General features: G+C 40.1%; 1 protein-coding gene across 2 annotated transcripts in view; it reads right to left on the bottom strand.

Moving 5' to 3' along the window:
* Positions 1 to 17,928, bottom strand: part of FAM110B (family with sequence similarity 110 member B) — a 59,860-nt gene that overhangs the window by 18,395 nt on the left and 23,537 nt on the right. The window lies entirely within an intron of this gene.

The raw sequence follows: 17,928 nt of genomic DNA, 5'->3' as shown, positions 1-17,928 counted from the left end.
AGTTATTTACTTTTCAAGCCCTATTTCCAGTGATTGTTCATGGAAGAATAATATATTCTTATTCAAGTGGTGGCTCAAAATGACTAAAAAAGTATGAATTTTGCTTTTTTTTAAAAAAAATTTAGCCTTTTCCTCTTTTCTAAAGCACTTATTTTAGACATTTTTTTTAAACTATAGCAACAGTGTATTTACCAAAACCAATTCCTGTCTAGCCAACTGATACATGTTTCATTTCATATGCAATATCTTCTCCTTTTTCTCTCCAAAATTGTTAGGTACATTTTGGAGTATCTAAATCAGCTATTATAATCCATGCAGAGCAAAATTTTGTGTCACTGTTGTATTTTGTATCACCTCCTAGAAATATTTTTATATCTACACAATACAATAAGCTGACAGAAAAGCACATAATGTAAAATTTTGAGGTTGCACTCCTGTAATTAAGTATTAGTATATACAACAGCTAAGGGAAAAACACATCAGTGTATTTGGGAAGAAAAGGGTTCTGGATGCAGGGTGCAGCCTTCCTCTCTAAGATTTTATGTTCAGGTGGTCACTGATGCAGTAAGGGAAGAAGCAGTTTTCCTTACCCCGAGCTGAAGGTGGAGACACCCAGCTGAAGGGTAGAAAGGCTGAGCTGAGGGAGACTCACCAGCACATTTTTTTGAAGAGAGCTCCAAAACACAGACACCATATACGTGTATGCACTAGAACGTTTCTTTCTTCTCATATCAACATACAAACACTTTCATTATTTTATTGATGCAAGTGTATAGACATAAACATTCACATATACATAGTTTACTCCAATACTAGTAGTCCAAACAGACTTGAGAACTATTCATGGGGTAGTAGCTAAGCACAAAACCAAAGCCCTTCAAAATTTTGGCAAGCCTAGAAATTTTCTCTCATTTCCTCAAAACATATAATACTTATTTTAGATAGTTACTTTAGACAGCATCAGGGATCAACACATTGATGATGTGACTGTCAGTGTGAACTATGTAGTGGAATATATTCTTGCTTAGTGAACAACAGTGTATTTAAAAAATGTGTAGCCTATTGCATCTTCTAAGAGCTAGAAAGAGGTCATGGTAATAAAAAGTGCAAGTATTAATACTGGAGTAGCTCTCATACAGTAAGTTGCCATAACTTTCTGGTTCCACAATAAACATACTGCTCCGGATCTCAAGGATTTTTTGAGAGGGTATGCACTCAATTGTGAAAGCCCTACAGAGGGACATACCACACTGGCTTCACTCAACTTGGATGTTCAGCCAGGATAGCCATGACCAAGGAAGACACACAAACAAACCCCAAGCTTCTGTGCAGCTTTTAAGCATGACTAGTTTTATTGTTCATGCTATGGAATAAAACACTAACAGCTCCGGTGGGTCTCTTCCAACCTGGTTATTCTATGAGTCTATGATTATTCTATGATTTAGCATCCCCAAAATGAATGCAAAGTGACAAAAAAGTTAATAGATGAGACTGATAGAGTAATGAGGAGTTAGACCAAGTACTATGTAAGTTCTTCAATACAACAGCACAATATTCTCCAGTCTATGCATCTCATACATAGATGGGACCAACCATGAAGCACCACTGCAGACAGCCATCTGTGATGGCACAGGTGCTTCCACCAGCAGAAGAGTAAACCCTCAGGCAGGTGCCACTAGAGTTTGTAGATGAATAGCCCAAGGCAGAACTATACGTTAATTACACTGATTTAAGTGGATGAGCTGTTCTGGTAACAGATCTCCCCTAGCACTTTATCAGTGCAACACAGTGGTCATCAGTGACACGTAGCAGACAAGCTTCTAATCAACACAACACCCATTAACACAGCTGAGAGGGAACCAGTACACTACAGTCAATGTTCTTAGACATAAACATAGAACTGCAAGAGAAAGTAGAGAAAATGTAGAATGTAGCATATATCTCAGTAGAAAACATGACTGAGGACTTGCTGGGACAGCCAAAGGCACCAAATCCTCCTTTCCCAATTACTTATACTGTTTTAGTATAAGCAGCGTCATATGAGTGTTTCTCAAGTTCTAATTGCTCATATAGATGTAATTCTACTGTCTTTAGAAAATCTCATCCCAGATCTATGCCACAAGTTTTTGTTTCATCCACCTGCCCAGCTCAGCCCCAGTGCAGAGCAACCAAGAAAGGCCTCCACTAAATATCACGTACTTGTCCTCTCCACAACGCAGAAGGAAGGTGATGAAGAAACAGCTATGCTTATCCCACACCTACTGGGGAATTTGTAGTACAAAACATGGATAGCCTTCATTCAGAAGAGCCCAATTGTGACTAAAGCACTACCAAATGCCTGGCCTCCAAGAAGGCAACAGAGCATACAGTTGATTCCTTGTGGCTTTCTAATTGTTTCCTGCATCTGGAGGTCCACAATTTAATTTCTCTTGCAGATGTACGATTCAGATGGAAGTACAGCTAGGCATGCTGACATACAGTGTTACATGGGGCACACAGTATAGTTCGAAAACGTTTGTTACCACATACAACTATTGACAGTTCAGTGCTTCTTTCTGGTGATGCAGGCAGGGTACAGTGGGGCACCCTCATCAGCATGGCTACAATGGTGTACACTGTCAACCGTGCACAGTTACCACTCCATTTATTTCTCACTGACACTCTTTCTTTAATTTTTCTTTCCCCTTCTAAGTAACTTAAGAATTTGCTAGCGTTGACCTTGTTATCACCTCAACAGGAAAGACTGGTGCCTCCACAATACCTTCTTTTAGGAACAACAAGTGCTTCCACAGTACTTCCCTTAAAAATCAATAACAGAAATGCTGACATAGGACCAAAGACATGGCAGCTGAGATCTGTGCAAAGAAGTGATTGGTCACTGGATCTTACTAGACAGCTGAAAGGGATGTAGCTGAATTCTGGCCTCAATGCGAATCATTAAAGCAACTGTCCTTATCTTTCCAATTCTCTTTTTAAAAAGAAACAGAGTAAGAAACAAGAAAAATAAATAAGAAAGAAAAAAATACTATAAAGCATCAAAGATACAAAACAGTACCAGGAAAGCTGATGTCAGACATTTCAAAATGACAAAACTCCATAAAACTGAGCCACGTGCACAGGTCAGTTTACTTCCTGAGCTTCAGCTGGAAAATTTAACCCCCATTTTAAGGGCAGAAAACTTCTGACACCTAGTCAGGAAGCACCCAAACCAAGACAAGAAACTGGAGGCTAAAGTTAGATGACAAAAAATATTTTCTTCAATATTTTTCAAATCAACGAATTATACAGGTGTGAAGTATCACATTGTCCTCTGAATGGACACTTCTCTACATTTTTTTTTCCTCTATAAAATCTCACAGCTTCATTCAAATTTCTCTCAAAATAAATAATTTTGAATGCTTAGAATAAAATACTGCACAATAGCTGGGCAGCTGGCATACCAAAATTGCTCATTATCCTAATTTCAACAGTCTATCTCATCTGCTGGTGAAATAAGGTCAAACAAAAAAAACGTTAAAAACTACAAGGAGATCCGAGGGTCTCAAAATTAATTTTGCTGCTAAATAAATTCTAAACATTTCTACTATTTTCAGGTTTATTGCTTTTAATCATTTATGAAGCAAAAGGATATGTAAACTGTTCAGAAAGGAGTGATGCTCCTTTTCAATACTGACTGACATCAGGAAATCCACATTCAGACTAGGTGCTGGAAGGCTTGAAGCTCTCCTTTCATCTGTAGTGCCAGGACATTTTAGTAACACACCATGTTTAGAAGACTCATTAAATAATATGTATCTTGGTAATGGAGTTGAGATCTTCAGGACGAAGACTCACTGAAATGTAAGAGTAAGATATGAAAGAAAACAAGACTTTTCTTCTCTTTCTGGCAAGTATCCCTACTTCTTTCTGTTGGTCAGCCTTATTTCTAAAGGTACTTGATCCTTATGAGGTCACGTACACTTCTAGTCAGTGGAACCAGAAAATTCTACTTTGTCCCAGCAGTGTGTTCCCTTTAGTTGGTGGCTTGTCAGTTCAGCATCCTTACTTTAAAAAGCACTATGCTGCAAGCAAAACTGCTGTGGGGCCCAGATCACCAAGTATTATGACTGATAATGCATACTGAAATTTCAAAATCTGAAAGGAAGGAATGGCCAACTTGTCCATCACATGAGCAAGACCCTGGTGAGGATTTGAGAAGGGCATAAATGGCCAGCCTAACATCTGGATTACTTGTCTGAGATGCATTTGAAGAATGGAAGAGATGTTTGGCCCTAGATACTATCAGCAGAGGGATGCAGCTCTCAAACAGTTCTTAAAGTCATTGCCAAGGATGCATCTTTTTCAGCAGCTCTTATCTGAAGGGCACAGTGAGCCCAGCACCTGGGCTAAGCACGCAGGCATGATGGTGAGGATTCAGAGAGTGTACCCAATTCTTCACATTTTTACTTGCTGGAAACAAGGCAATTTGTTTCCTGAGCTAGAACCTGGCTTTTCCTTAGAGACCTACAACCACAGAACTGCCAAAACATATCTCAGTTTAGACTCAGAGATCTGAATAGCAAAGAACAACAATTTAAGCAAATAAAAGAAGTGTTTCTTTCAAGTATTTTCTTAGATAACATGATACCAACTAAAAGTATCTTACTGTTTGCAGTCCGCCTTCTTTATGAAAAGCTGAAATATTTATACTTGAATGCACTTTCCATAGCTGTTCTGCTTTTAGCCTTCAAGCAGGTTCAGAAGTCTTGACCCCAAACAGTAAAACCATGGAAATACCACAACAGGAAAAGTGAAAACCACACATGTAACTTTATTTGAGCTACTTGGATGACAACAATCTTAATCAGGATGCCATACACTGATGCCTGCAGATATACAGGGAGGAATGTTGTGTGCCCAAGCTGGCCATCCTGTAAATGGACAGAGAGGAAACTCAAAGCTACGGCCCATGTTCTGCTGAGGAGCACACAGTGCATGTAGTACAGCAGGTGGCTGGAACCACAAGTTGCATGATATATAACAGCTTACTTAAAACGTGGATCCTGTGATTGAAAACAAAATTCAGAAATTGTGTTAAACACCTCCCAAGCATCTTTTTATTGTAAAAATATTCATCTCACTGTTTTTTTTAAAAAAAACTAACAATAGAGGTAATTGACAAAAATCAACCCAAGACAGAGGCACAAGAGCTAAATGGAGATTTTTAAGAAAATAAAATTCAAGCCATCACTGACCTTGCCTGCATGAATGACGGGGGAAAACTTTGTTGGCTTTGGTATAGCCAGCAAAGGGTGGCTTAAAAGGTTTGACAGTGTATGTGAAATACTCACATCTGCAGGTAGCCTCTCACTGTGAGAATTAACATTGAATAAATGTTTTAGAACAGCTAACTGTTAAGACATTTTGCTTAATCTACTACAAAAGAAAACCAGTTTTTGACAACAAACTAGCTGGAACAGGACAACTGGAGCACATTTGAAGCTTATTACCTTTCCCAACATTTACTTTATATAATATAGGTATTAAACATTTTTAATAATAGATACATTTTGCATAATTTTTACAAAAGATGAATTCAGGTAATGGAGTCATGGAGACTTTGTGCATCCTTTCAAGAGGTACTTAGTATCCAAAAGTCAAACTGTGATGATGAAGAAGCTGGTGTTTGGTATCTCTGAAAACCAAGTATAGCAATCCAAACTGGAATATACGAAGTTAAAGGCTACCTTTTGAAAAACTGGAAATCATACATCTTTGCTGCATGACAAAGTCACCATGTGAGATGTAAGGAATACAGCCCATTCCCCCTAATATTCCTGGTCCATCACTCTTGGCAGTAGATCATATATATTTGTTACTAACACCTCTGGGTGTAGAGGAGGAAATTAGGATTCAGCTACATATGTGCTCTAGTACCAAAATGGGATTCTTGCTTCCTCTAGAAAAAAAGCAACCCTTTGATTTTTATGCAGTTACCTAATTAAATTTCACTGTGCATATTAAGTTTTCTGATGTTTAGCTGTTTTATGTTCAGTCCAAAATAAAAAGAATACTCACTCATAAATGCCCTTTCCATTACAAAAAAAATGAACCAAAACTTAAGACAAGGTTTATCATATGTAAAGATATCCGTTGTTCTATTTTTTGTTTTCTCAGTTCAACCAAGGAGAAGAGATCCTGCACATAATTCCTAACTAGGCCACAATCTCTACCTTCCTAATGTTTTATTCATGTAGTTTGTAAAGGGATGCACATTATGTCAAGTTCCAAAAGGAGAACCATGATATAAGCAACAGCTCTGCAAGAATGGATCAATAGTGTGCTGATATTACTCTGTTTTAGGGAGGGAGAGACAGATCCAATTTCTTCAGTCAGTGAGAAATAACATAAAATCAAGTTGTCAATCTCTTCACACACTGTTTATTTTAACCTACAGTTCCTTGATGAGTCTGTGGATTATTCCAGAAGAATTCTCAAAATATTTTCATGAGGAAAACTTATTGCCCAAAGCTTAAGCTGGCCATAAAGAATTCACACATATATCAGACAACATTTAATGGTTAGCACATCCAAAAAAAGTTGAGACCTGCTGCTTCATATTACTATGAAAGCCATATTACTTTTAGAATACATTCACAGAATAACAGCATGTGAATTTTCATCTGGGAGATGATGGATATTTTAAAAAATTATATGATCATGAGGTGCTGTAGCTCTCAGCTCATTAACCCAGATGTTTACAATATGCCTGATCCTGTTTCATAGAATCTTTATTAACTGATGCGTCCTGTCAGGCCAGTATGTGTAACACGTGATTCATTAAGATTCAGAAATTCTATCTTGATTTTTTTTTTTTCCTCCTCTGGCTAGAAAATGTTGGATATCTACACCACATTCAGCATGGCTGACGAATAGAAAGGGCCTTTGCAGAGGTTAAAAGCAGACTCTGGGCACTGAGCCAGTCTCCAGCTGTGCTTTGCCCTGTTAACTGTGTTTGGATTAGCTGCAAGAGTATACAGTATCTGTATAAAGGCTCTTGAAATACCAGGGGCAGCCTAATCTAAAAAAAAAACAACATGGAAGCAGCAGAAGACACTGTTTAAGTGCCATTTTTCCACCTTGGTCACTAACACAATACGATCTATGCCTAGATCTCTAGTAGTATCCACCTTTTAGGGTTCTATGTTCGCATTTGACATTGTACTGCAGAATATTTCATTCTATAGCAGACAATGTTTTAAGTTCTTCAATAAAAAATGTCAGGATTGAGACTTGCTGGATGGGGATAGTTGTAAGAATGGACACCATAAGAGAAACATGGAGGCCAGCTCCAACCTACACACTTCTCTGATTTTATCTTGCCTCCTCTATTTCAGGGGTACCAAAAATTGGTGTCTCTTTGCCTCACTCCATCCTCAACAGGAAGTGATCCAGATGTAGAAGAAACAGTAATAAATATTATAATGTATATGTGTTAAAATTCATCACCATAGATACCCATTTCTTCACACTGCTCCTTCTTTCCATTCTTGAAAGACTGAGATATTTGCTTCTCAGTATGCACTGGGCATTTCCTCTGCTCTTCTGCTTTTAGCATCTCTCTGATTTAGTTGTCAACAGCACACAAAACAGGATTACTTGAGGAAATCGAGAAGACATGAGGAGACAGAACAAGGACTACTTAGGGAAAAAAAAAAAGCATGATCTCTTCTTTTCAGCAGCAGGTACCTGTAACATATTCAGCAAGGCAGTTAGTTAACAGGCAGTGCTGTGCAGGACTTCTTCACAAACAGCATCTAGGAATTAGTTCAGGAATGGGCTGCGAAGGACAGGAAGCTGCTGATGCCAGTGTTTAACTGTCAGTAGAGGCTAACGGGAGGCTAATGAGCTGTGCCATTCTGTGCAAGCTTGGCTGGCAAGCTGCAATATTAAATACGCTACAGCAGCCCCAGATATACTGTACCTGTGATACAGATATACAGGGACACCCAGGATATGTTGGGACAGAGCTAAATGGTGGGTATAACAGATATTCAGAAACTGTCAAATCAAAGAAGATTTACTGATGCCACAAAACACATACTAGGCAGGGAAATCACCGAAGGTCCCACACAAAGTTCTGTGGTATGTATCACATCTACTGAACCAACCCATTTATAACAATGAGTGATCTGCTCCTAGCAGCTCTTGCAAGATCACCTTTAGGCAGAACTATGCAACGATTCTGTCAAAAGAAAATAGAAGTTATGCAAACAATCTTGATTTTAAGGTAACTGTTTGGCTCTCCTCAATGTTTCTTTCCACAGAACAGGCAGAAACATATAAATATTTGTGGTGATATAACTTTGAGGCAGTATTCCTAACAGACATTGAGCAACAGAGATCATCAAACTGTTTTTTTCTGTTTAGTGGAAATAAATAATAGCATTATTAGAAGCTGACAGAGAACAAACAAACTAAAGCAACTCAGCAAACCCACACAGAAACTTGCTAATTAAATAAACTCCCATTTTTCACAGCAAGGATGCTTGGAATCTCAAGACTGTAAAACATGCAATTCTCTTCCCCCATGTAATTTTCCTTAAATCAGCTCTTTTTCTTTAGTACCCCAATCAAATACAAACTAAATTTAAGAAGCACCCATCTTGGAGATGAACACAACTTAATAATGAAACTACTGAAATCAAAGCACAACCCTCTGGTACTTTGTCGCGTGGCTCCTGGGAAACACTGTTGGGAGAAGGGATTCATTAAAGAAGTTAAGTCTTGCTCAGCGGCTCGACATCTTAAGGATATTCAGTGCCAGATCTCAGGGTCTGGATTCACAGCTATCTTATCTGCTAATTACTAATTCGTATGAAGATAGCTTTGCAATGGTAATATCAATATGCTCAGCCTAGTGGAACAACGTGATTGAGAGCAGCCCTGTGGAGAAGGACCTGGGGATGCTGATCGATGAGAAGCTCGACATGAACCAGCAATGTGTACTCACAGTCTGGAAGGCCAATCGCATCCTGGGTTACATCAAAAGAAGCGTGGCCAGCAGGTAGAGGGAGGTGAGTCTCCCCCTCTACTCCTCTTTCACGAGATCCTATCTGGAGTACTGTTCTGAGATCCCTAACATAAGAAGGGTATGGAAGATGATCAGAGGGCAGAAGCATCTCCGCAATCAGGACAGACTGAGAGTTGGGGTTGTTCAGCCTGAAGAACAGAAGGCTCTGGGGAGACCTTACAGCAGCCTTCCAGTATTTGAAGGGGCCTACAAGAAAGATGGGGAAGGACTTTCTACAAGGCATGTAGTGATAGGACGAGTGAAAATGGCTTTTAATTGGAAGGGGGAAGATTTAGATTGGACATTAGGAAGAATTTCCTTACAGTGAGGGTAGTGAGACACTAGAATAGGTTGCACAGCGAAGCTGTGGATGCCCCCTCCCTGGAAGTGTTCAAGGCAAGGATGGATGAGACTTTGAGCAACCTAGTCTAGTGGGAGGTGTCCCTGCCCATGGCAGGGGAGTTGGAACTAGATGATCTTTAAGGTCCCTTCCAACTCAAACCACTCTATGATTCTATGGCTTTCTTCTGCACATGTCCATACTGTAAGCAAGCCACAGTACTATGAATTTTTTCATAGTTTTAAGGTTGGTTTAAGTTTCATAGGTTTAAGGTTGGTGACGTTAAATCCTGGAGTGTTTGCCTTGCAAAGGCATTGCTGCTGTGACAAACCCTGGTACAACTCCCAGAAAGCAGGAGTGGAGAGAGGCAGGGCATCCTGGCCCAGCCGAAACGGAGGGTGCTGCTTGCACTCCAGGTCAGCTCCAGTTCCCCTGTCTTGACAATGGCAAATCTCTTAGTCACTTCACAGCTCTGGGAACAGATATTGTCTTGTGAAATTATAATGCCGTTTTAATTATTAGCATTGTCTTTAGAAAATAAAATGTTCTGTTGCAGTCGCTGTGTGATGACAGCAGTGAATATACACTGAGTCACCCCACATTAACTTAAATAGCACAACTGCATGAACACGTGTTCTTTAGTTAAATCCATACACACTCTCTCAAAAGGAAAAATAAGCAAATCTCCAAGCAAGAACTTTCTACACAATGCAAAACCAACCCTCGCTGCTGTTCTTCCATAACCTCAACACGCATGTGGCAACACACTACTTCTATTTTCTGACCTGGTAGTAGACAAGTACACAAAGCCACCCCCAAAGGGTTATGTCATTAAAAATGTATGTGCTTAAACCTAGCTTTATTTGATGACCTCCACAACCCAAGCAGAGATAGTATCCACAAGCAGACACTCAGCATCATAATGTTGACACAGACAAGTTTCAGGTTCGCCTCCTCCCCCTTCAAATCTGAACTCCACCACTTGAGAAGAACAATCACTCAGATGTTTTCTCACTATATGTAATAAAGTACCTCAGTTGCATTCAATCCAATTCAGAATAGGAGATAGCATGAAGATTTCAAGTTGGAGCACAGGAAGGGTTTACTGCCCAGACATTCATTCTTATCACAGGACTGGCTGTGCTGCCAATTCACTACGCAGCGCTGATACCAGTGCACATAAAAAACAAAGCAAGCAACTGATCTGTGTTCAAACTTGTCTGTGTTTCTGCCCCTTAACTAAACTATCACCAGGAATAGAAACTGAATAAAATACAGCTTTTGTACTTTGAAAAGAAACTACAAAAGGCACAGAGGGCTAAAATCAGCACGAATTTTTCCCTATTACACCTGTGGAACCACCTTCCACAGTCTTCCTCACATCAAAGCTGCATGGTTGCCTGAAGGTACTTTATGTTACACTTACTGTAACAAAGCCTCTCATATCTAATGCTTCTGACATGCAACTGGATATACTCCAACCAGACATCACCATTATGAAAGGATTTTGCTATCATACACACTCCCAATATTGGGTACTTGAAAAACTGCCCTGTCTGACTGATAATGACTTCAGTACAACATTGATTCAAAGCACATAAATCGAGGTTAGTAGAGTATTCATACCATCAAACTTAAGACAATTCTAATACTTCTTCTCTGGAAGCAGCTCTGGTGGGCCCAACCTGAGCTCCTGTCCCCACCTCGCTTTTTTGGGGAACTTCTCTTCTTCTCCAGTAATTCTTCAGGGACAAGAGCTAGGGAAACAAGTCCCTGGCTGCCTGGCAGTTCTAAGCTCAAGCCAGAAAATAAATAACACAGGATACAAAAGCGTTCCTTTCAAGCGTAGAACTGGTTACAGAAAAAAACGATACTAATAAAAAGCCTTTTTTTTCCACAAGGTATATCTGAATGGTACTAAAATTTCACAGACAAATCCTTCCCTCCCTTGAAACAACAGAGTCTAATGGAAAGACAAGGAATTTTCTTGCCTAACTAGGAGGAAAGCTGTAGACCACAGTTCCTTAGAGATCCAGGTTGTAGATAACACCTAAAAATCTGAAGTGGCACTACTTTTTCCTCAATTCGAATCCTTACACAAGTTCCTGCAATCGCCTGCAATGAACAACATCAGAGAGCCAGTACATCTTAACTTGCACTTACAGTTGCATGGGAGCCAGACAGGAGGAGCTGGCAGTTAGTCACCTCACCAGGGATCAAGGTGACAGGATGCGCTTTCCTTACAAGTTGCTTTTACCGTGCCCTAATTTCTCCTTCTGGCAGGTCTCTTGTGCACCTTCACAAGACAAGCCCAGTTATCTCTGCAGGCCCAAGGAAGCACAGCACAGTGCAGTGTGTCCTCCAGCACCTGAGTTACATACAATGTGCTGTTGTCCAAAATAGATTGTGTGCCACAGGCTGGGACTCCCCTGGGTCTCCACAGTGTGGTTTTATGTGGTGTGCAGAGATAACAGCTTCCCCAATTCTCCCTCCTCTGCCAAAATGCAATTAAACATCCTGTGATGCACCCTGCACACCGAAAACTCCTTATATTTATTACTCTTAATCTTCTTAATCTTAATGAGGAACGGCTGAGTGAGCTGGGGTTGTTTAGCCTGGAGAAGAGGAGGCTGAGGGGAGACCTCATTGCTCCCTACAACTACCTGAAAGGAGGTTGCAGAGAGGAGGGTGCTGGCCTCTTCTCCCAAGTGACAGGGGACAGGACAAGAGGGAATGGCCTCACGCTCTGCCAGGTTTAGGCTGGACATTAGGAAAAAAAATTTTCACAGAAAGGGTCATTGGGCACTGGAACAGGCTGCCCAGGGAGGTGGTTGAGTCCCCTTCCCTGGAGGTGTTTAAGGCACGGGTGGACGAGGTGCTAAGGGGCATGGTTTAGTGTTTGATAGGAATGGTTGGACTCGATGATCCAGTGGGTCTCTTCCAACCTGGTTATTCTATGATTCTACGATTCTTTCCTTGCCCCCAATGAGGCTACTGAAAGTCCTACTGGAAGGTCACAGGCAGGCTGGCTGTCACCCTTGCATGTGGCATCCAGCTTTTTTCAGAACAGACAAGCAAGTCAGAAATTACTATTCTAGTGGCAAACATAATTAGTATAAATTACAAAGGGAAACAGCATTGGGACCAAGGGTAATTGTAATACAGTATCCCTGACCAAACTTTTACCTGGTCTCACAACACCACTACAACGTGAAAGGATCGTGTCATTACCACAGCCCTGCAGAGTCTTGCATCAAAATCTCTTAAACAGCAAAGCACAGCCTGCTGACTAATGGCCAACTTGTAGTATTAGTCACTCCTCACTACGTGAAGTCAAGATGTATACTTTTAATCACATTTCCTAACTGTTTCCTAACACATTTCCATCTTCTGTCGCCACACAGGCGAATTCTTCAAACAATATTATGCAAAAACTACACAAAACCTCAAAATTTCAGGCCTGCCCATTTATTTCCTTCTCAACCCCAGACTTTTCAAACAAGAAGAGATGAGCAGCAGAGAGAGGCACTCTTCCAGAAAAGCTAACTTTCAGGGACTTGCAGCTTATCCTTTGTAGCTCATGGAGAGGCTTGCAAGCTAACCATGTGAAAACATTATTAATTATTATTACACTATGCTTCATGTGAAATATTTATGCCCTTTTCTTCAGTGTTGAAAAGCTCATGTTGAAACTTAAACCTTCACTGTCAAGACATGAAGTCTTGTATTTCTGAGTTGTGGGGATTTTTTGAACAACGACATTTTGGTGAAAAAGTATTCAAGACTACAAAATGCCTTGATCATTAAAATATATTAAAAATACTATTTTTTTTTTATTTCACAGATTTTAGTAGCCTCCAGAACATTAAAGCCTTGTAAAACCAGATTAACAACAGAACTTGAAACAGCCTCATCTGTAGCTTATGAAGTGCTGTTGTAATACAAACTTTAAAACTGTCAAATTTCAATGAATTATGAAACTCTCCCTCCTTTTTAGCTCTAAGTTTATATGGACAGCAGTTACCACAAAAACTGCTTGTCCTTATACTGTAAAGATTTTATAATTTTATTTACTTACCTTACAGCTGTTAGGAAATTAAAAGTGACAAACCATGCACTAAATCACTGATTTTGTGAAGTTTTTTTAAAGCTAGAATATCATAATGAGATCTGGACTAAAATAGGTGGGTAAAAGCAAAATGGAGAAGATAAAACAGGAATGAGTACGTGCATTCAAAAAACCAGGCTTATAAAGTTTCATAATTTAAAGTGTATGGGAGTCAAAAGTACAAGAAAAATCTAACAGTAACAGAAAATTGGGCAATAATGATATGAAACAAAACAAACAACTGTTGATTGTCTTTTATCCCTTCTTCCTAGTTTTTCTTACATTTCTGTATTTGTTAGAAGACTTCAGCAAACCCCCATAGTACTCTATGTTTTGGACACAGCCTTTCTGTAAATCTGTTAGTTTTCTTTTCAGCAGATCAAAATAAAACTTAGTAACGAGAAAGTACTGCTACTTCTGAAGAAATTCAGGTCAGTAAATCTGCAACACCTAAATATATACTTGCAGTTTTACAGGTATACACAAGCACAATAACTTGGAGGGAAAACCCACCAAATTGCTAAATAAATCTATATTTACTACATTTTCACAGCGAAGGGCCAAATTTCATCATGTAGCAGATTCCACCTTTTTCATGTGATGCTATGCATGCACTGGAAGATAAATACATATCACACTGTTACTGGAAACTTCTGTAAAAGTTTGTGATTTTATTTAGCAGTATCTTACTAATCCATATAAAATAGCTTGCCATTTTATCTTGCACTTGTATTCATTTATTCTCTTTCATTCATCATCAGTAGCTACAGTAGAAAATGAATAATTGACATGCCAAATGTTGCCTGTAATTTCAGTAGTGTGTGAGAAAAATAACTTAAAACTTGAAAAGATATAATTGGAAATACAAACTTTTGTTACATTACGTAAATACTTACATATAATGTGTTTATGTATCAATTTATACATTTTACTCTGAAAACCCGAAATATCACCTCTGCTTTCCTCCCCAGCATCCTTTCCAATTCCTGTAAAGGATGAAGATAGTAAGTAAAATGTCATTGTTTATGATGCAAACCACTGTATAAAGAGTAAGCAGAATTTACCTCATGGCAAGGGAAGATAAGAATCAGTGAGAAGTGTCAGAAATACTGCCAGAGAATACATTCATTAAAGAAGTTATTTAGTTCCTAGATTTAGATAACAAAGAATAAAATTAACAGAGGATCAGCTTCACCACAGACTACTAGAATTCAGAGACAAAACCAAAAGACTGACTAGCTATTGGATATCCAATGAAGCAATCAAGTCTTGTGAAAGCTCAGCCCTTCCTCTGTGATGCAAATCAAAACTCCTTTCCCTCCCAAACCCTTCTCTTTCAAGGCCTTTTCTGGATCACCTCCAGGGGAAGGGTGAAGTGCAGATGAGCTAAAACAAGTAACCCAACTTATGAAATCCAGTGCAAGACTGGATGCATATGGAAATGAAATCTCCTGTTCCCAAGCGGATAGACTAGATATGTCACTATGTTTTTGCCATCCCTGATATAAAAATAAGTGTCAGCAAAACCCAGTATAAATTCTTGCAAGCCCCTGCACGAATGCTGCTGTTTTCCTCTGGACTGTTCAACCAGCAAAACCACCCAGAAATTTCTCTTAATTAAGGAAAAGAAGGTGGGGTGACCCACCCCAAACCTGTTCAAAAGCCCTACCAAAACAATTTCTCTTACTGGTTAGACATACCTTGCAAACAATCTTCCTGGGTCATTGTCACTGACTCAGGCCTTGTCCCTTGTCCAAGAGGGAATGACAGGATCCCATCTCTGGGGTACTGGTACTATCACTGGGGGTCTGGAAAGAAGTCAGGAGCATTTTGTGGCCTGGATGTAAACTAAAACATAGCTGCTTTTTAACAGCAACAGCAAAACAAGGCATGCTTCGGCAAGCTGCATCTTACTACTCCTCAGGAAAACCTCCCTGGCTTTTTCTATTCTGCAATTTTCTGCGAACAGGCATCACCATCAGCATGTGTGGGGCTGTTGCCAAGCGCTCCTAAAAATTGCACTCCTACACACCTTGGACATGTTTGCCCATGCTCATGCATGCATAAAAGACAGTGGCAAACTGTGGCAGCCATGACCTGAAGGAAGCACCGAGCACTGTTAGCCACCCACTGCATCAATTTATGCAGGCTCCAAAGATGCTCTCCAGCATCAGTGGGGGCAACAGCAAAACCCACAACAAAATACGAGCTCTTCTAGGGAAAAAAAGAAGTAAAAAATAAATTAAAAATGTTTTGCCTTCAGGCAGCTCTTGATTTCTCCTCCCACCCAAAAAAAGCTAATGTGTTGCTTTTGTAACCCATTATTATCATCCACATACACAGGTATAGAAATTTCATGTCTATTCTAGAAAATGAACAAATTGAACCCGCAAAACAGACCCCAGCCTATGACCGAAATGCAAGTTCTTGTGCTTCAGTCAAGCTCCTAAAGTACAACTTTTCTTCTGCATTTCTTTCTCTTGCTTTCTCTAGTTCTGCCCATTTTGTTCCAGACTTCTGGTCTCCAAATTTTAGTAGATTAAACTGGCAGAGATCTTGCTCCTCAATAAAAGCACTTCTTGGTCTGAAATTGCAGCAGACAGGCTGCAGCCCGAGGACACTGGATCAGCCACAGAGTATGAAACATTTCAAACTAAGTCACCCATTCCACCCCAATCCCAGACAACAGTGATACTGCATTTTTTCCACACTTGGCTTTTCTGCTCCTGACCTGCATCTTGAATGAGACGACAGTCCCAATGCAATTTAAAAAACAAAGTCAGCACGGGAGGTGTTTAATGCTGAAGATGTCAGGAAAGGGCTGGGGTGATCTGGAAGGAGAGGTAACTTTCCTGAAGTTCGCTACTGGAGGCTGAAGGTGCAAACGCTAAAACTGCATGGACGTGCATCCTTCAGCCACGTTTGCTGCCTACATGACCAGGACACAATGGGGAAACTGATGGCAGGCAGAAATTGTCAGCATATGAGGAAAAGTGCAGCTAAGCCAGCAGCACACACGATAAGAATTATCTCTGCTGGAGGCTGCTCGCTGCTGTGCCGACACCTTGGCTCAGCGCTGACAAATGCCAGAGGGGAGCGAGTGCAGAGGCTGGACCTCGCTAATGATAAATACGGCACTTTGGGCGCTGAGTGTATTAAAACAGCAGCCTACCTACCTCTCTGAAATAAGCCAAACCCAGCCATATTTGAGAGAGCAAAACTCTTTGAGGAAGTAACTGTTTGCCGCAGGAAGATGGGAAATGTAGCCAAGTCCCATGCTGGTGGAAGGTGAAAGGGGGAAAAAGAAAACCCCGACCTTCTTCCCTTGCTAGAGCTCTGCTATTCTCCAGAGGGCTAGAGAGGACATAATCACTGGCACGTGGCCTCTTGCAGTGGCTGAAGCTGTCCCAGAGCGGCATGGCAGGGCATATGCTGACACCTCCTCCACTCCTGCACCTACTCAAACTGCTCGCTAGTTATTGGATTCAACATTCAGTGTTCCCCACCTCAGTAGTTCTTTAACTTTAAAAGAAGACGTCCTGTAAAAAAAGAAGGACTATATGGTCAGCACAACACAGCAACTAGCATGTTTCTACAGAAGAACAGTTCCTACATGACTGTGGTGTTAAACTGCGTATGAATCCAGAGGGGAAAAGCTTAAATGGCTATTGATGGTTGGACTCGATATATGGATATATGGTTGGACTTGATGATCCGGTGGGTCTCTTCCAACCTGGTTATTCTATGATTCTATGATAGGTATTTCAGCTTGTCTCATAATTCTTATCCTACTGGGTCAAAGTTGCGTCACTTCCCCGGGGGCATCCCTGAGCATAGGCAGTGGGTGCAATCCAAGGGAAGCTGATGTATGAGGATTTTTGCCCACTGGCTGTAGGTTGAGCCAAAGATTAACAGAGGGATTACCGGAAAAAGTTGCACCTACTGAATATGCACTAGCAACTAAAGTAGACAGGGTTGTCATTGGGCATTGCAAATGATCCAAAAAAGTAGAAAAGCAATTTAGATGGGTCACACTACGATAACAAACTTTTTTTAACGAGTTTTGGATAAATCCACAGATTAGTAGATGTTTTACCTGAAGGATGATCTTCAGTTTCAGAAAAGATAGTAAGGAAATGTATCAGAAAAGATTCAACTTTAGGGGAAAGAAACACTATGGGTAAATGAGAATAGGCTACATGAAAGAGCCGAGAGTGAAATTAGAAATGGAAAAGAACTTCAGCATCATCTCTGTGTCATGACAACAGAAACCAGACCTGTCATAATAGGTAGAGTTCATATTGTCTAATTTAGTTAATAGGTTTTTAGAGAAACAGCCAAGTTCTTTCATGAGATACAATTTTCTTCTCCAATGAGAGATATGCAGGAGAATCAGTGTGACAGGCAGACTTATTATAACTTTCACAT

Source organism: Phaenicophaeus curvirostris, chromosome 3, assembly GCF_032191515.1.
Source record: "Phaenicophaeus curvirostris isolate KB17595 chromosome 3, BPBGC_Pcur_1.0, whole genome shotgun sequence".
In the NCBI taxonomy this organism is placed as follows: Eukaryota; Metazoa; Chordata; class Aves; order Cuculiformes; family Cuculidae; genus Phaenicophaeus; species Phaenicophaeus curvirostris.
The sequence above is the reverse complement of the archived record's forward strand: the minus strand, read 5'-3'. Positions and strand labels throughout refer to the sequence as shown.